The following is a 20,489-nucleotide window of genomic DNA, read 5'->3' as shown; positions in this document are numbered from 1 at the left end:
CTGGGCTGAACAGAACCCACTCCCAGCGGAGGCCTGGCCTCTAGACAGGCCCTATATCCAGGGCTGCCCTGCCAGGAAAAGAGGCCCTTAGGAAAGGGACCCTACCTATTCGCCATTCCCACCCCCTCTCCACAAAGGGGGAGATGGTTTCAGTCCCCTTACTGTTGATGGACTTTTAACTAGTTATGTGCCTAACGCTTTTAAATCATTATTTTCCCATGCCAATTCTCTAGGCAATCCCAGCATTCTCAGCCTCCATTCCCTCACCGAAACAAACAAAAAACCAAATTGAATTGAATCTTAGCTGGCAATCCCCCAAATGAATGCAAACAACTTTTTAAAAAGCCAACAGCACCTGACTCTTGATTTTGGCTCAGGTCATTATCTGGAGGTGGTATCCAGGCACACCGCCCCCCCTCCCCCAAGCTCAGTGAGGAGTCTGCTTGGGATTCTCTCTCCCTGTCTCTCTGCCTCTCCTCCAAGCACTCTCTCAAATAAATGAATCTTGATAAAAACTTGTTTTAAATTGAAAAAATAAAAAGCCAATCCATTCCAAACTATTTCCAGACATCATTATATAATCAAGGGTAAGATGATCCCTCACTGTTGTGAGTTGTTTGTGGAGTTTCTGGTGATTTACAGCTACATGTTGGTGACCCTGGGTATGGGATCTGTGCAGGGATGGGCAGTATCCCCAGAAAAGAAGATTGTGTTGTGTTTGAATGGTGATGGCATATGTGATGGTCCATGATCACAAATTATTAAATTGAAAAAAATAATGCTCTATATAGATGAGGCAAAGTAAAAAATAAAGCACATTTGCCTGAATTACCTTGATGATGTGTGTCACCCAAATTTCTTCAGGTACAAAATGAGAACATTAATTCCATTTCACAGGTGGGGTAAGGATCAGTTGTGACAATATATGAAAATGCTTTATAAACTATTCAGCATAGAGCACTATGCAAATAACAGGTGTCTGTTGTTTTTTATTAACTCCATAAAGTTTCAGATTCCCAAGGGTTTTTACACCCTGTGTACAGTGTGAACCTGTGTCAGCTCTGACCCAGACAAAAAAGCAGAAGTGTTCTGTTATGCACACTGACTAGCTGTTACCATAATCCTTTTACTGGAGATCCCACAGAAAACATATTGTGACATATCTGACATCACTCTCTCCATTTCTGTGCTGACAAATAGATTGAATAATTCACCTGGAGTCATCCAGCAGTATTGGGATTATAATTCTGCCCTTTCCTCTGGCCTAGAATTCTCTAAACCAGGAAGCCTTTCTCCAGTGAACAGGCCTCTGGAAACCATAAATTACAAAGGAATGTATCACAAGTTTTAAAGTGTTTGCCCATTAGTTTTTTTTTTTAATTTTTTTTTATGACAGTCACAGAGAGAGAGAGAGAGAGAGAGAGAGAGAGAGAGAGAGAGAGAGAGAGGCAGAGACACAAGCAGGCTCCATGCACCGGGAGCCCGACGTGGGATTCGATCCCAGGTCTCCAGGATCGCGCCCTGGGCCAAAGGCAGGCGCCAAACCGCTGCGCCACCCAGGGATCCCTGCCCATTAGTTTTAAGTAAATGAGCAAGGGATCCCCAACATCTCTTCTTTAGTGATGAGGATGGCTGGCATAGAGAGTAGGAACCTGATATGTAGGAAGCTCTTGACATGTGATGAACACTTTATATATTTAAATTTTTAGCACAAGCCTTTGCTATAGGTGTCAGTCCGTAATCATATTTTGAAGAATTTGAGGCTCAGAGGGGTTAAGTGTCTTGCTCAAGGTCTTAAAGCTAAATACCCAAAGTAGGAGTGAAGTTTAGGTCTGGTTGATGGCATGGTTGTGAGCTGAACCATGCAGCCTATGGAGGTGGAGGTGCCTTTGCTATCTTTGAAGATTAAGACTTTTCCACCCTTTGTCTGGTCCAAGGGTTTCTTTTAATCTCCAAACACTTGCTAACCTCCCATATGGCAGTACTTTTTTTTTTTTTTTTTTTTTTTAAGATTTTATTTATTGGGATGCCTGGCTGGCTCAGTGGTTAAGCATCTACCTTCGGCTCACGGCATGATCCCGGGGTCCTGAGATCGAGTCCAACATCGGGTTCCCTATAGGGGCCTGCTTCTCCCTCTGCCTGTGTCTCTGCCTCTCTCTCTCTCTCTCTCTCTCTCGATACATAAATCTTTAAAAATAAAAATAAAAATAAAGAAGACCTGTCTCTCAGACCATGCCAGAAATCCCAGGGCACATCCAGCCTCCTGTGGGTAAAATTTCCTGGCACGGCTATTGTGATTAAAGAATCAGGATAAGAGATTTCCTAAAGGCCCAAGACATTCCTTGTGTCAGTTTATAGCATCCTACCACTTAGCTGAAGAGAAATGGATGTTCAGGAAAACATTAGATGAGACAGAGTTGGTTTTTGTCATAATCTGAGGATGGAGTTTTCGAACAGGCTCTGCGGAGCTGACTGAAGGGTCTGGAAGCTTTGTGATATCAGGAAAGGAACTTTTGTGAGGGATGGGGGGTATAGAATGTAACTAATCTGAGAGTAGAGGCCAGGCTTTGAATAAAGGACTATATTTTATTGTGTTTTCTATGATTCATCTCTCTCTTTTTTTTTCTTATCTTTCACAAACTTATTTAGTAACATTCTTTTGGAAAGAGGCAAGCCTGTCTCAGCTATTCTAAGGAAGTCTGGGTTTTAAAGGTGGAGGAATGTATCCTAGGAGAAAGGTAAGGGTACAACAGCAAGAATCAAAGGAAGCGAGCCCCTGAGGGAAAGAAAACCAGAGTCAGGAGTCTGGTAGTTTCTCCTGTGAGGGAGGTTCTCCTTCCATTTGTCCCGTGCTGAAAACATGAAACTCAGGGTCAGTCCCAGGTCTTTTTTGGAAATGTGCATTTTAGGATTTCATGGTTCTCTTGAGCCCTCAAAGGGGAACTGGCTCAGCCCTTGGGTTGCCTCCACAAGGAGGTTCCTACTCTGATGACAACATTGCTTCCAGGTAGCAGAAAAGTCACAAAGGGGACAAGCATGAGCTCTTGGAAGGTTGAATTAGTTGATCTCAGAGCTTCCCCTTTAGCCTGCCTAGTGCTATGAGTTTGATGGCTGGACAGTACAGGGCGTGGAGTTAGGAAAGAGAATTCTAAGGGGCAATGGGAATGTCTAAGGGATATTACAGGAACTGTTTATAGGAATGACCCAGGCTTCAGTAAAGGGGATTAGATAGGGCAGAGAGTCTAGGCAAGAGATCAGTTGGCAGGCTGGCAAAAGGGATGATGGCCTGACCTAGAGTAGAGGCAGTGGGATGGGAAAAAAGTAGAATGATCTGAGAAAGACTTAGGAGGTGGAGGCTATGTGACCCAGTGGCTCTGGGGAGGCACAGAGTGAAAAGGTAGCACCAAGTTATGAGTAACTGGGTAGAGAGAGGTATGATGTGGTGAGTTTTTTTTTTTTTTTAAGGGAATTTTTTTTTAATTTTTTATTTATTTATGATAGTCACAGAGAGAGAGAGAGAGAGAGAGAGAGAGAGATAGAGAGAGAGAGGCAGAGGGAGAAGCAGGCTCCATGCACCGGGAGCCTGATGTGGGATTCGATCCTGGGTCTCCAGGATCGCGCCCTGGGCCAAAGGCAGGCACCAAACCGCTGCGCCACCCAGGGATCCCTGATGTGGTGAGTTTAAAATACTGTAGGGGAGGTAGTACCTGGCTGGCTCAGCAGGAAGAATATAAGACTCTCAATCTCAAGGTTGTGAGTTGAATCCCCACATTGAGTGTACAGAGTACTAGAAACAAAATAAACTTGTTTTTTAAAGATTTTATTTATTTATTCATGAGAGACACAGAGAGAGGGGCAGAGACACAGGGAGAGGGAGAAGCAGGCTCCATGCAGGGAACCCGATACGGGACTTGATCCTGGGTCACCAGTATCATGCCCTGGACCAAAGGTGGTGTTAAACCTCAGAGCCACCAGGTCTGCCCACAAAATAAGCTTTAAAAAATTAATTAATGAGGGGATCCCTGGGTGGCTCAGCGGTTTGGCGCCTGCCTTCGTCCCAGGGCAAAATCCTGGAGTCCCAGGATCAAGTCCTGCATCCGGTTCCCGGCATGGAGCCTGCTTCTCCCTCCTCCTGTGTCTCTGCCTCTCTCTCTCTCTCAATCTGTCTGTCTATCATAAATAAATAAATAATAATTAATTAATTAATGAAAAAAATTATAAAATACTGGGTCTGGCTGGCTGGCTCAGTTGGAGGAATAATGTGACATTTGATGTCAGGGTTATGAGCTCAACCCCCAAGTTGAGTATAGAAATTACTGTAAAAGATAAAAATATAAAAAAAAAAAAGTTAAAAAATAAAACAAATAAAATACTGTAGGGAAGGCAATCTGGGGGGAGGAGGGATAGTTGACAGGTTCAGTGTTAAATGGATTGTGTTCAAGGTGCTTTTGGAAAGATCCAGATAGATGTTTCCTCTTTAGGACAGAGGTGGATGAGTAGGCCTAGAACTTAGGAAAGAGATCTGGGCTGGAAATATCTTCTTCTGTGTCACCATCTGCACACAGCCCAGTCTGTCTTGTCTAAGGAATAAACCAAACCCTGGCCCCAGGGGAAGAAGCAGGTTCCCTGAGTCCTTCAGCTTGGGTAAAAACAGGTTTAACAGGTCCAGGTTCAGGAGATCAGAGTCCAGGTCCAAATGTGCAAACAGGCAGGGCATGGGCAGAGAGCCACACAAGTCACTGACCAAGACAGATAGTGAAGACGAAGGGGAGTGCCCAGGGCTGACCATCTCATAAGGGTCAGTGAGCAAAATTCTCAGACAGAGCTCGAGAGTTCTGCTCTCAGCTCTGAAAAAGCAGCCAGACTTGGGAAGAAGGAACACGGAAAGCCAGAAAGAAGGAAAAAGGAAAGGATACAGTCTGAAAAAGCAAATCTGGCTATTTCCTACTTACTTTCTTGTCTCTAAGATGGTATAATGGGTTGAATGGTGGTTTCCCAAAAGATATGACCACCTAGAACTTGTGAATCGGATCTTATTTAGATAAAGTGTATTTTCAGATGAAATAAAGTTAAGGATCTGGAGATGAGGTCATCCTGGACTAGAATGGGCCCTAATTCCAATGACAAGTATTCTTATGAGAGACAGAGACACAGAGTGAAGAGTGGAAAAACCATGTGAAGGTGGAGGCAGAGACTAGAGTTATTCAGCCTGAAGCCAAGGAATGCCAAAGATTGCCAGCAACTACCAGATCATGGGGAAGAGACATGAAACAGATTCTCCCTTAGAGCCCTTGAAAGGAATCAACCCTGCAGACACCTTGTTTTCTGGGCTCTGGTCTCCAGAATTGTGTGGAAATATGTTTCTGTTGTTTAAAGCCACCCAATTTGTGGTAATTTGTTATAGCAGTCCTAGGAAACTAATACAGATGGTATCCACAACTCAACTTTAACTAAACATAGATTCAGCCAGAAAACACTGAACATTAAATTCAGAGACTAGGGGACACAGAATAAGAGAAGAAAAGAGAGACGGGCAGAGAAAGAAGGGGATCCAATACTACTTCATCTAAATCCTGTCTAACCCCTTGAGACAAAGCTCGGCTGACCACATCTTGGTCTCTCCTTCTAGCTGTCTTGGTTGGCTTAGTACTAAAAGAACCCCCAATTGCTATGACCCCCAGCTAAGAGCCAGTGGAGGCATCCCAACATTTTTTCTTCACCAGCACACCTGAAGGATGTCACACATTCCCAGGAGCAGCAATTGATTACCAATATGGTGCTGTACCAATTAACCTCTTAATTGGGTTCTTTTGTCAGAAAGCACCCTGGCTACTCTGATCCCAATCCATACTTCTATAGTGGGTGGTGTGGTGGAGGCTACCAAAAATATAAGACTTGTCTACAAAAATGCCCTTTTCATTCAACAAATATGTATTAAGCACTATTGAAGGCAATGAGGATATACCAGTGACTGAAACAGACAAAATACCTGTACCCTCAGAGCTTGTATTCTAGTGGGGAAGACAGACAATGAGAAAGTAAAGAAATCAGTTGATATGCTAGTATAGAATGATAAATGTTCTTGACAAAATTAGTCAGGATAAGGGAAGAAAAAATGATGGTGATAATCAGGAAGATCTCTCAGATGTAGTAAGAACTAAAAATGATGGAATGGAATGAACTACTGGAACATCTGGGAGTGACATTTCACGTAAAGGGAATAGCAAGTACAAATTCCCCAAATCAAGACTCAGCTTGACCTGATCATGACCTAGGGAGTCCAGTGTGAGTAGATGAGATCAGGGAGGAAGCGGGGTCCAGATCACATAAGGCATGATAGGCCATGGTAAAGAGTTGGGATTTTATTCTAACTATAATGGGAAACCTTTTATTTTTTTTTAAGATTTTATTTATTTATTCATGAGAGACACAGAGAGAGAGAGAGGCAGAGACACACGCAGAGGGAGAAGCAGGCTCCATGCAGGGAGCCCGATGTAGGACTTGATCCCGGAACTCCAGGATCACGCCCTGGGCCGAAGGCAGGTGCTAAACTGCTGAGCCACCCAAGGATCCCCTAGATGTTTTTAAACACAGGAGTGATGGAGATCTGATTTAGGTGTTTTTAAAAGATTACTTAGGCCATAAAGAACACAGATAGAAAGGGGTAGTTATGACTTCCAGTTCAAAAGAACGTGATTGTAGGGACATCTGGGTGGCTCAGTCGGTTAAGCGGCAAACTCTTGATTTTGGCTCAGGTTATGATCTCAGGATACTGAAATTCAGCCTCCTATCGGGCTCCCCACTCACCAAGGAGTCGGCTTGTCCCTCTCCTTTTCCTCTCCCTGCCCCTCAACCTGCCTCACACTCTCCCACTCTAAAATCAATAAACAAATCCTTTAAAAAAAAATGATGGAAAAAAAATCATGATGGGATGCCTGGATGGCTCAGTGGTTGAATGTCTGCCTTCGGCTCGGGGAGTGATCCTGGGGTCCCAGGATCAAGTCCCACATTAGGCTCCTTGCATGCAGCCTACTTCTCCTTCTGACTATGTCTCTGCCTCTCTCTCTCTCTGTCTCTCATGAATAAATAAACAAAATCTTAAAACAACAACAACAAAAACCATGATTGGGGCACCTGGGTGGCTCAGTTGGTTAAGCATCTGCCTTCAGCTCAGGTCATGATCCCAGGGTCCTGGGACAGAGCCCCTCGTAAGGCTTTCTGCTCATCTGGGAGCCTGCCTTTCCCTCTCCCTCTGCTCCTCCCCCTACTGATGCTCTCCTCTCAATCTCTCTCAAATAAATAAATAAAATCTTTAAAAAAAAAAAAAAGCATGATTGTGTTCTCTGTTGTCATCAAACCTCCTTTGGATAGTAGGAATTCAAAACTCACCAATCTAAAATTTATTTGGCGGGGAGATGCCTGGGTGGCTCAGTCAATTAAGCATCTGCCTTCAAATCAGATCATGATCCCAGGATCCTGGGATGGTTCCTGCATGGGGGTCCCTACTTGGCAAGGAACCTGGTTCTTCCTCTCCTGCTCCCCTTGCTTGTACCCACTCTCTCTGTCAAAATTTTTTTTCATTTTAAAAATTTTATTTATTTATTTATTTTAAGATTTTATTTATTTATTCATGAAAGACACAGAGAAGGCAGAGACATAGGCAGAGGGAGAAGTAGACTCCCCGCAGGAGGCCGATGTGGGACTTGATCTTGGAACTCCAGGATCATGCCCTGAGTCAAAGGCAGACACTCAACCACTGAGCCACCCAGGTGTCTCTAAAATTATTTTTTAATTTATTTATTTGAGAGAGTGCATGTGTGCAAGCACAAGCAGGGGAAGGGGCAAGGAGAGAGAGGAAAAGAGGGGAAGCAGACCACCTGCTGAGCAGGACTCCATGCAGGGATCCATCTCACAATCCTGAGAGAATGACCCTGGTGATCATGACCTGAGCCAAACCAAGAGTCAGACACATAACTGACTTAGCTACCCAGGACCCTCACCAATCCAAAATTTGTGCTGATGAAAAACCCAGACTCCTCCTGTGTTTCATTGGTATGATAGTGAAAGAGACCACGTCAAACTCCATCTGTGGTTCTGAGACCCGTATGTAATGGCGATGGGGAAAATGGCAACATATACTGGCCACTTAAAAAAATTTTTGTACCAAATCACTATCCCATGTTGGAGATAGGGATTACTTTAAAAAAGAAAAGACAGCAAAAAATTTTTTACCAAGTAAGACAACACCTAATCATGTAGGCTGTTCTTCCCCTTTATCCCTAGTATTTGAACAGCTTTTCATGGGCCATTCACCTCTTCTTTCAGGTGAATTGCATCTTTGTAATGGGGCATATGGTAAGACCAGTGAATTCCATGGATATGAGCCACTTACTACATTTTTTTCATCTTAAAAAAAGTTTCTTTGTTGTAAGTGATGCTCTGTGAAATAGCATGGCCTGAAATAAAGCTTTTTGAAAGTTAAAAAAAAAAAAAAACAGAAAAATCACTTGAGCTGCTATGCAGAAGATAGACTGGGGAATACAAACAGGGAGACTAGTAAGAAGGCTAACAGTTTAAGGAGGAAGTAGGTAACAAATGTTGGGAATAAAATCATAGCTTCCATGGCCAATGAAGATACTTTTTTCTTTAAGTTTTATTTATGTTTTAGAGAGCAAGAGATCATGGTGGAGAGAGGCAGAAGAAGAGGGAGAGAAAGAATCTTAGACACAGTGTTAAGTATGGAGCCCAATGTGGGGCTGGATCTCACAACCCTGAGATCATGACCTGAGCTGAAATCAAGTCAGACACTTAACCAACTGAGCCACCCAGGTACCCCAAAGGAGATGCATTTTTTTTCTTTTTTTTTTTTTTTTATTTATTTATGATAGTCACACACAGAGAGAGAGGCAGAGACACAGGCAGAGAGAGAAGCAGGCTCCATGCACTGGGAGCCCGACGTGGGATTCGATCCCGGGTCTCCAGGATCGCGCCCTGGGCCAAAGGCAGGCGCCAAACCGCTGTGCCACCCAGGGATCCCAGGAGATGCATTTTTAAGGCAGAGCCAACGGTTCTTGCTAAAGGTTTGGATGTAGGCAATGAGAGGATAAAACCAATGGACATTAGTACTTCCAAATGCTTGTAGATATGTTTGGAGGTGTTATAGATAAGTGGATATGGGGATCCCTGGGTGGCGCAGCGGTTTGGCGCCTGCCTTTGGCCCAGGGCGTGATCCTGGAGACCCAGGATCGAGTCCCACGTCGGGCTCCTGGTGCATGGAGCCTGCTTCTCCCTCTGCCTGTGTCTCTGCCTCTCTCTCTCTCTCTCTCTCTCTGTGTGTGTGTGTAACTATCATAAATAAAAATAATAATAAAAAAAAAAAGATAAGTGGATATGGGCTCGGGAACTCAACACAGAGATCCAGGCTAAAAATGCAAATCTGTGTAGGCAATCCATGAAGCTGGGGATTGAGCAGATCAGCTGACAAAGACTGTAGATGGAGAGGCCAGCAGAAGCCTGAGCCCTGGAGCAAGCCAGCACTGATAGCAGGTTCTGTACCCTGGCTGTACCAGAGGAACTACTACAATACCAAGCCCCACCCCCAGGGATCCAGATTTAATTAATGTGGAGTGGATCCTGATTTCCAGTTTAAAAAAAAAAAAACAACTTAGGTTATTCTTTTTTTTTTTTTTTAAAGATTTTATTTATTTGAGAGAGCGCACACATGCGCATGAGCCAGAGGAAGGGCAGAAGGAGAAGTAGACTCCCCGCTGAGCAAGAAGCCTAGCTAAAGGCTCGATTTCAGGATCTCAGGACCCCGGGATCACAATCTGAGCCAAAGTCAGATGCTCAACCAATTGAGCCACTCAGACACCCCTCTTAGGTTATTCTTTTTTTTTTTTTTTTTTTTTTAAAGAGAGAGAGAATTAGCAGGGGAAGGGGCAGAGGGAGAGGAAGAAGCAGATTCCTCACTGAACAAGGAACCCAATGTGGGGCTTGATATGGGGCTCGATCCCAGGACCCTGAGATTATGACCTGAGCTGAAGGAAGATGCTTAATCAAGTGAACCACCCAGACACCCCCCTCTTAGGTTATTTTAATATACAGTCAAGATTGAGAACTACGCATGTAGTAAACCAGGAAGAGGAGAGGCACAGAGGCGGCCTGAGTGAGCAGTGAGGTAGGTAGGAGAAAAACCAGAAGAATACAGGTCCCAGGATCCAAGTGAATAAGAGAAGGGTTCAACTGTGACAAACCACAGCTACTGATGACCAGTGGATTTGACAAGGTGCCAGTCATCAGAGGCCAACTGCAAGCCATCTTTCCTTTGGTGGGTCCTGACTCTCTAGATATCTAAGCAGCTCAAAATGAATTACCAGAGCTCTGGCCCTAGATAGTCTACAGAGTGGATGACTCCAGGCGTAGAGAGGGGCCTTATGAACCCCTCAAACTGAGGGATAGAGACTAGAGTTTGCTCTTTTCATCAGCTCCTTTTATCTCTATCTGTAGGTTTATAGCAGCTGCCCTTTCTAAAAGAGACTGAGGGAAGTTTATTTGCACTCTTGATTTCAGAAAGCACGGAATATGTTGAAGGGCTTAAAGCTATACTTTGAACTTCTGGATAAATAAATCGCTGTTTATGTTTCCTTTTATCTCTGCAGAGTTTGGGAGGAAAAAAAGCATGAGTATTACAGAGCTGCCCCAAGGAGCTTCTTCTACAAAGCCAGGCCAGGACCATATTATTAATGGCGACTAACACAGTGCTTCCCATCTAATTGCACAGATCAGAGTGCTGAGGGGCTAGCTCCAAAAAGAGGGTACCCGGAGGCAGTTTAATCTTTTTGAGGTTTTGGTAAATGATACCCAGGACTTGTCCAGCCAAATACCATCATTGGCTCCTTTCTGTAAGAGGAGAAAAGTGTGCATCCTCTGGAAGCCCGAACTCCGCGCCCCCTCCCCCGCCCAGGCTTAGGGTATAATGGGGTGAAATTTAGACTGTGTTCTTGAAATAGAAGGTGGAGCCCATGTTACAAGCCAAAACTCTGGAGGTGGAGGGAGAATAGAAGGTTCCTGCATTTCATGGAGTCACCTTATTCCTCTGCGCTAGAACTCAGCTGCCTCCTTATATTTGGTGTCCTGATCCTCTCTTCTATATTCACAGACTCTAGGTTGGACCTGTTCTAAGTGGCCCTGAAGCCTCTCCACCAGGTCGGAGCAACCTCAAAGGCGGAGTGTGAACACTCTGGGATGGAGGTGTTCTTGCGTCTTCCTGCTCCTCCCACTCTCCTGACCAACACACACACCCTTGCACCCCTACATAGTCCCTCAGATCTGGGCTGCCATGAGGACGACACAGTGACTCCATCCAGAGGAGTAGCTTTGAGGAGAAGCCCTCAGGTTCAAGATGGACTTCTCCGTTTAATCCAGCTTCTCCCAAAGCAGCTGCAGCAGAGGGCAGACCCAGAGACTTGAGGGATGGTGTGACTCCCATCTGGTGGCATGTTCCTGGGATCAGATGCATTATTTATGATGCTGGTGTCAGCATGGCTCCCAGGCACCAGGGGAAATGGAAAAGGCACTTGGGCCTGGGCTGATTAAACTAAATATTTAAACAGGAATCAGGAATTGAAGCAAAATCCATTTTTCTTCAGTAAGGCTGAGAGCGCCACAAATGACTTCAAGGCTAGGGACTTAGTAAACACCACACAGATCATAAGAGAAGACTGGGGCTCCTGGCCCTCCACAGTCAACTCCCTATTCCCTCTCTGGAGCAAGTCTCAAGGGTTTGTGGGGGACTTGGGAGTTAGAGTAGGGGAAGGGAGATAGAGAAGCAAGGGAACAGTTTGAGCCACTGTGGGAATGAGATTAGGAGACACCAGGACAAAATCAGGCCGGATTCCTGCCTCTGGCTGCTTTTTCTTTCTCCAGACACCTTTTTTCCTTGTCCATCAAGCTCTATTCTAGGGCAGCCCAGGTGGCTCAGTGGTTTAGCACCGCCTTCAGCCTACGATGTGATCCTGGGGACCTGGAATCGAGTCCCAAGTCAGGCTCCCTTCTGCCTGTATCTCTGCCTCTCTCTCTATGCCTCTCATGAAAAAATAAATAAAATCTTTGAAGAAAAAAAAAGATCTGTTCTATTGCATTTTCCCACATTATCGCACTTACATTTTGATTAGCTATGAGGACGGTAAGGTGTCAGGCAACCATGAACCAACACTATTCTCTTGATTCTTCTTATCCCACCAGAGACAGGTCCCAGGTCAGGAAGCCAACCTCGGCCCCTTTGCACACTAACACAGAGGAGACTACACAGAGAGCCCACAGGGGATCAGGGCCCTCCATTGACAAGATACGGAAATCTCCAGATTTGACCAACGATGAGATGTGAAAAGGAAATTTCCTGGTGGAAAGAAACATTTGTCATTTGATCTGGCTCTTCCTGCTGTTTTTTCCTCCCTACGGGGTCCCTCACTTATGTTTCCATACCAGTCACCATCCCTGGCCCCCAAGGATATGATTTTCTCAGTCTCAGCATGAACTTGCTCCCTTTCCCTCCCGTCCTCTCATTACAGCTGAGACAAGTTGACATTTTCAAAATTAACTTTTATAAGAATTTGGAAAGAGAGAAAAATAATTGCAGAAAATACAAATGAGTAAGTCCAATTCTGTTCAACATTTGCCCAAAGTCTTGTGCTTAGCCAGTGTGCTATATTACAGGTTACCTTGATGGATAAAATGACATCTGGTTCTCAAGGTGCTCACTACCCAGTGTGAGAGGCAGTCGTGAATATATGATAAAGTATAATCTATGGGATCCCTGGGTGGCGCAGTGGTTTGGTGCCTGCCTTTGGCCCAGGGCGCGACCCTGGGGACCCAGGATCGAATCCCATGTCGGGCTCCCAGTGCATGGAGCCTGCTTCTCCCTCTGCCTCTGTCTCTGCCTCTCTCTCTCACTGTGTGCCTATCATAAATAAAAAATAAAAAAAATTTTTTTAAAGTATAATCTAATAAGATAAGGGCCATATTAGCTCAGGATTGGGGGCAATTAATATGGCCTGCCATAGGGGCAGGGCTAGTAGAAGACTTTAAGAGAAGCTAATAGTTAATCTGGACCTTCAATTAATGTAAGGATTTTGCATGATAAAGAGTCAGGAAGGATATTCCAGATAAAGGGAGCAGCATATAGAAAGTACACACATAAAAAAAAAAAAGAAAAAGAAAAAGAAAGTACACACATGGCACATGGGAACCAACTGCAAAGTTCAGTCCGGGCTAAATTGCTAAGGAGTTTGACCTAATCATATGGTACCTATAGATAATGGGAGAGCTAACATAATTATGTTTCTAAGTAAGAAGTATAATAGTGGCTAAAATGTAATAAATTGGCATTTTGATTTATGTAACAGTCTTCTGTGACTGGCATAAATATATCAAGTCTCTAGACCAGCAGAACTGACGATAGAGTATGGGCTAAAATATTGCCACACTATGAAGTAGCCAGGCTCTCTATAAGACTTATTTTTAATTTATTTTTTTTTCTTAAGATTTTATTTATTTATTCATGAGAGACACACAAAGAGAGAGAGGCAGAGACACAGGCAGAGGGAGAAGCAGGCTCCCTGTGGGGAGCCCGACCTGGGACTCGATCCCAGGATCTCAGGATCACGCCCTGAGCCCAAGGCAGAAGCTCAACCGCTGAGCCACCCAGGCTCCCCAAGACTTATTTTTAAATTCAAAAGAGAGATATTTAAGAAGACAAGGGGTAAATCAGAGCTCTTTGTTTGAGTTGCATTAAAACTTTTATCTTGGTGTTAGGGACTGAATGTTTGCGTCTTCAGAAAATTTGCATGTTGAAATCCCAACACCCACAATGTGAGAGTATAGGAGGTGGAGCCTTTGGGAGGTAATTAGGTCATGAAGGTGAAGCCTTCACAAAAGGGATTAGTGCTTTTATAAAAGAAATCCTAGAGAACACTTTAGTCTCTTCCCCCAAGTGAGGCTACAGCAGCAAGTCTCAGCCTGGAAGGGGGCTTTCACCATATCTCAACCATGATGGCAGTTTGACCTTAGGCTTCCAGCCTCCAGAATTCTGAAGAGTAGACTTCAGTTGTTTATAAACTTCCAGTCTATTGCACCCTGTTACCATTTTCCAAATGGTCTAATATGTTTGGGAAAGGCAAGAATGACCCAAATATGAAGAAAGGCAGTGTTACTGCCCAAAGACCCTTCCTGTGTGTTGGTTCAATTTCAGAAATCCCAGCTGTCTGTGGTGCCTTGTTGGCTCAGTTGGTTGAGCATCTGACTCTTGATTTCAGTTCAGGTCCTGATCTCAGGGTCATGAGATGGAGCCCTGCATGAGGCTCCTTGCTCAGTGATGAAGTCTGCTCTCATGGGTCTTAGGATCAAGCCCTGGTGTTCGGCTCCCTGCTTGGTAGAGAGTCTGCTTCTCCCTCTGCCCCTCTCCCTGCCCATGCTCTCTCTCTCAAATAAATAAATTAATAAAATCTTAAAAAAAGAAGGAAAGAAAGTTCTTTCTTTTGGGGCTCCTAAGAGAACTGGTTATATAGGCTTAAGAACTTGAAAGAAGTGGTTATTCTGGCCTTTGAGACTTCCAGATGATGGGAACTTAGAGATTTTTAAGGATCTAAAATCCTCCAAACTTAAGAAATCTGAGGACTGAAGTTGCCCAGGCCTTTGAAAAATTAACTGAAGAGTAATGGATGGCAAATTATAACAATATTTTAAAAAGGTAAATAGGAGTGCCTGGCTAGCTTAGTCGGTAGAGCATGTGACTCTTGATGTCACCGTCATGAATTCAATCCCCACATTGGGTGTAGAGATTACTAAATAAATAAGCAAAAATTTAAAATATAAAGAAAATAAACATTAAGCAACTTGAGAAGAAATGCTGGCTAACAATGGACCGAAATTTATAGAATCCCAAAGCTATGGTACCGTGTTCCCTCTGCCATCTCTCTCTGGCCCTAAGTCTCTAAGAAATTTAGGAAAATACTGACTTCTCCCACTAAAACCTACAAAATATGAGTGAAAAAAGTAAGCTGATTAAAATTCATACGGTACCATTATATTAAAAAAATTTTTGGATGAGCACTGTTATACTATATGTTGGCAAATCGAAATTCAATAAAAAAATAAAAATAGGGGGATCCTTGGGTGGCTCAGTGGTTTGGCGCCTGCCTTCAGCCCAGGGCGTGATCCTGGAGTCCCTCGTCAGGCTCGCTGTGTGGAGCCTGCTTCTCCCTCTGCCTGTGTCTCTGCCTCTCTTTCTCTCTGTCTCTCTCATGAATAAATAAAATCTTTTAAATTTTTTTTAAAAATAAAATAAATAAATAAAATATAAAATAAAATAAATTAGGGATGATTGGCTGGCTCAGTGGTTGAGCATCTGCCTTTGGCTCAGGGCATGATCCTGGAGTTTCAGGATCGAGTCCCCACATCGGGCTCCCCTTGGGGGGCCTGCTTCTCCCTCTGCCTGTCTCTCCCTCTCTGCCTCTCTCCTGAATAAATAAATAAATAAATAAATAAATAAATAAATAAATAAATAAATAAAATATTTAAGAAAAAAAATTAGGAGTGACTGGGTGGCTCAGTTGGTAAGATGTCTTGATCTCAGCTCAGGTCTTGATCTCAGGGTCAGTGAATTCAAGCCCCACTTTGGAGCCTACTTAAAAAAACAAACAAAATTAGATATCTGTAGTGTAAATATATAGACATATATAAATGTATCAAGACTAGGTGGGAATATCTATAACTAACAGTACTTACCTCTGGCTCTGGGGGCAGAGAGCTGTGTGAAAAAATAACTCAGTTTTCTTCTGGGTAGTACTTCCATATTGCTCTAAGTTGTTTTTTTTTTTTTTTTTTTTACAATGAGAATGTACTATGGGATGCCTGGGTGGCAGCAGTTGAGTGTCTGCCTTCGGCTCAGGGAGTGATCCTGGAGTCCAGGGATCAAGTCCCACATGGGGCTTCCTGCATGGAGCCTGCTTCTCCCTCTGCCTATGTCTCTGCCTCACACTCTCTCTCTCATGAATAAATAAATAAAATCTTAAAAAAAAAAAAGGGAATTTACTGTTACATTTTCATCAAAAATATTTTTTAGGGACACCTGGGTGGCTCAGTGGCTGAGTGTCTGCCTTTGGCTCAGGTCATGATCCCAGGGTCCTGGGATCAAGTCCTGCATCAGGTTCCTCACAGGGAGTCTGTTTCTCCCTCTGCCTGTGTCTCTCCATGAATACATAAATAAAATCTTTTAAAAAACACATTTTTTTAATTAAGAGAAAAGAAAAAAAATGAATGACATAGACACAATATGAGTATAACTTTCTGAAGTCAAGTTTATTGGTCCAGAAATCCTCACTTATCTTGGGTGTTGGGACTGCACCCCTTTCCCTTACACCCATCCAGGAGCCAACCAGGGTGCTCGGCAGAGAGGTGGGGGAAAACACTGAGCCAAAGGGGAAAGACGGAGAACCTCCCTAACCTTCCGGGACACCCCAGATTCCTGTTCCTTTCTGAAGTATAGCTTCATTCCACCCCTGGGTTCATGAGACCATCCTCTCCTTAATAACAGATTTCTTTTTTTTTTTCCTCTTAAAGTAACTTATATTAGCTTATGTAAACAAAAGCAACAACAACAAAATAAAATTAACCAAACAAACAAAACAAAAAACTTAAATAATGTAGCTAAGAAGATATCAGATCACAAATGCCAGTGTACTTGAGGCTAAGATGAAACTTTTTTGTGTGGAGACCACAGGGAGCCTCTGAAGGTCTGTGTGTGTGTGTGTGTGTGTGTGTGTGTGTGTGTGTGTATGTGTTTTAAGATTTTATTTTTATTTATGAGAGAGAGAAAGAGAGTGAGGGAAGGAGCAGGAGAGGGACAAGCAAGCTCTGAGCTGAGCTGAGAGCCTGATTCAGGGCTTCATCTCAGGCCCCTGAGATTGTGACCTGAGCTGAAACCAGAGTAGGACACTTACCCAACAGAGCCACCCAGGCGTCCCTATGTGTGTGGGTTTTTTAAAAAATATTTTATTTATTTATTTGAGACACAGTGAGAAAAAGCACAAGCAGGGGGAGCTGCAGAGGGGGTGGGAGAAGCAGGCTCCCCACTGAGCAGGCTCTCTGCTGAGCAGGACTCTGGGATCATGACTTAAGCAGAAGGCAGATATTTAACTGACTAAGCCACCCAGGAACCCCCTACCCTGGATTCCTGAAGGAACACATACCATGGACCCCTTTCCAATATAAACCCCCAATCCTAAGCAATAAGGAGATTCACTCTTCTTTCCTTTTAAGTCTCCCAGACACTCTTTCTGCTCTACTCTTTCACACTCAATATATTAACAGCTTGTACTTCCTCCTGCCTCAGGTTTGATCTCTATCCTATGCAAAGTCAAGTACTCTCTCCGCAAATGCAGTTGGAGTGGGTTGAGAGAAGAAGCACATCCCAGCTCTTAGCCCTGGACTGAGGTGCCAGTCTCCCTCCTCCCTGCCCCCCAAGTCCTCTGAGTCATACCCTGGACCTGCTGTTCCTTGCTTTCCAGGGCAGTGGGCAGCCCGCTGGCCATGGACCCTACAAGCATCTTCAGGAAAGCACGGCAGGACCCCTCTGGGTCTTTGGACCTGGCATGCCTATATTGTTACAGAAAGCTTTTTTATTTTGTTTTTTTTTTTATCTTTATTTATGTTTTTAAAGATTTTATTTATTCATTTGACAGAGAGAGAGAGAAAGAGAGAGAGAGCGCACAAGCAGGGGGAGTGGCAGGCAAAGGGAAAGGGAGAAGCAGGCTCCCGCAGAGAAGGAAGTCCAACATGGGGCTCTATGCCAGGACCCTGGGACCATGACTCAAGCCGAAGGCAGACACCTAACTGAGCCATTAGGCACCCCCAGAAAGCATTTTTTAGGATTTTATTTTTAATCCTACACCCAAAATGGGGCTCAAACTCACCATCCTTAGATCAAGAATCTCATCCTCGGGATCCCTGGGTGGCGCAGCGGTTTGGCGCCTGCATTTGGCCTAGGGCGCGATCCTGGAGACCCGGGATCGAATCCCACATCGGGCTCCCGGTGCATGGAGCCTGCTTCTCCCTCTGCCTGTGTCTCTGCCTCTCTCTCTCTCTTTGTCTGTCGTGAATAAATAAATAAAATCTTAAAAAAAAAAAATAAAGCTGTTACTTCTGCCCAACTCCCCATGACCCCATATTGCCTTCTACTGCTCTGTTGTCATCTGACACACCACATATTTCACTTATTTATTATCAGTTCCTTCTCTTAAAATGTAAGCTCCTTGAGGACAGGTATGTCTGTTTGTTATATCGATTGATGTCTCCCCAAGATCCAAAATAGCACCTGGCAAGCCTAAGATAATCTAGAAATACTCACTGATTTAATGAGTGAGCCAAACTCCTCATCCACTATTCCATCAAGGTATCATGTGCATAAAAATAACTACTAGGAGCACCTGGGTGGGTCAGTTGGCTAAGTGTTGGACTCTTGATATCAGCACCGGTCGTGATCTCAGGGTGGAGAGTTCAAGCCCTGCTTTGAAGACCACCCCTAGAGTGGAGCCTACTTAAAAATAATCTTCACTGTGTTCTTCCTTCGGTGTTTCTGCAGTGAAGTCCAGATTCCCTAGCACAATATTCAAGGCTAGTCCTTTGAAACCTGTGGCACCTGGCTGGCTCAGTCAGTAGAGCATGTGACTCTTGATCTTGGGGTTGTGAATTTGAGCCACACCTTGGGAATAGAGGAAATATAGAGGAAAAATAATAAAAATAATAAATAAAAGTAAAATAATAAAATAAATAGATAAAAACAAAAATATTTATAAATAAATAAAATCTGTCCTCAATTTTCCCTTCTCAATCTCATGTCCCACACTTCTTCATGTACCCAACCCACCAGCTACTTGAACAGGGTATGGACTTTGACTCAACCTTGACCTCCACACTCACGTTCTCAGGACCCGGGCTTCTCTCTTTCCTGTTGCACTGGCCGAAGCTCTCAAGATTATATTAAAAAACTCCTCCCCAGGGCACTAGCCCCTCATCACACTATTGTAATACCACGGTTTTTTGAGCCTGTCCCTCCACTGTTCCAAAGGGCTCCAAACCTGGCTGATCATCAGAACCACCGGGCAATTTGTATTCTTGTTTGTTTTTTTTTTTACTGGACTCCCAGACCCCACCATAGATCTACAAAATCTGAGTCTCTTTTTGGTTTGCCTGGGAAAAAGGATGATCAAAATCTGGTTGCCAGGTTAGATTGTAGGCTGTTGCCACCCCTAGACTTGATTATACACATTTTACTAAAAAACAAACAAACAAACAAACCAACCCCACAGAGGTCCAGGGAAGTGCAATGCCTTGCTTCAGGTTTCACAAAGCCAGGTAGGGGAGAGGAAGACATTCTAATTCAGAGCCCAGGACTTCAAGCATCACAAATAGACTTCTCACCCAGTGTGGGACCAGGCCACACCCTCTGCTAATCTCCCCGCTGTCTTTGTTTGAGTGGAGCCACCTCATTAGCATGTAACAATGGAGGCATCCAAGGTGCTCTCATTTCCATTTACAATTTAAGTGCCAGCAATCACCAGGCGCCTCCATGTCATTGCAATTAGCTGAACTTAATGGTTTTTTATTAAAACTATAAGGCCTCCCCCTCTCCCCACCAGGTTATTTTACAGAATGAGTTCTGGAATCCACCAATCACCTTTTCAGGAATGGCATAGGGGAAGCTTCTTTTAAGTAGTACATTATCTACATTATCATTGTGATTAGCGTGATACCGAGCCCTTCGCTCATTTCTTGGCATTTTTCTGGGAAGGCGAGCTCAAGACACTTTGCTTAAAAGAATTTCAGTAAGGGGATCCCTGGGTGGCTCAGCGATTTAGCGCCTGCCTTCGATTCAGGGCATGATGCTGGAGTCCTAGGATCGAGTTCCACATCGGGCTCCCTGCATGGAGCCTGCTTCTTCCTCTGCCTCTCTGTCTCTCACGAATAAATAAATAAAATCTAAAACAAACAAAAAAAAAAAGAATTTCAATAATCAGAATTTTTGGTTGAAAGTTCTCCCAACACCATGAGACAGTGAAGACAAGAGGTCACAAGACCTGGGCTGGAATCTTGACCCCACGCCCCACTGACCTGGGGAGCTGAAACCCCTGGGCTTCCATCTTCACCTCTGTAAACTATCTGCTCTTGTATCTCAAACTCCTGAGGATCATATGCAATCAATTGAAAATGGTTTGTAAACTTGAAACCCTCTCCAAAACCTGCCCTGCACCAGACACAAAGCTTTACGTGCTTTATCTAATGAGGTAGGCATTATGTTTTCATCTCACACACAAGAAATCAGATTCCTCTTTTACATCCCTCCCTGTGTGCACATGTCTCCACCTCCCCTTTACGAACTTCCAACATGTTGATTGTTTGGGTACCTCCCACCTTCTCCTCCATCCCAGGAGCCA

General features: G+C 44.0%; 1 protein-coding gene across 1 annotated transcript in view; it reads right to left on the bottom strand.

Annotated features, from left to right (window-relative positions):
• The window catches only part of MTA3 (metastasis associated 1 family member 3), a 218,029-nt gene that overhangs the window by 172,241 nt on the left and 25,299 nt on the right, over positions 1-20,489 (bottom strand). The gene's annotated exons all lie outside the window — the stretch shown is intronic.

Source organism: Nyctereutes procyonoides, unplaced genomic scaffold, assembly GCF_905146905.1.
Source record: "Nyctereutes procyonoides isolate TBG_1078 unplaced genomic scaffold, NYPRO_anot_genome, whole genome shotgun sequence".
NCBI classification, from domain to species: domain Eukaryota; kingdom Metazoa; phylum Chordata; class Mammalia; order Carnivora; family Canidae; genus Nyctereutes; species Nyctereutes procyonoides.
This window is presented reverse-complemented; position numbering and strand designations above follow the sequence as displayed.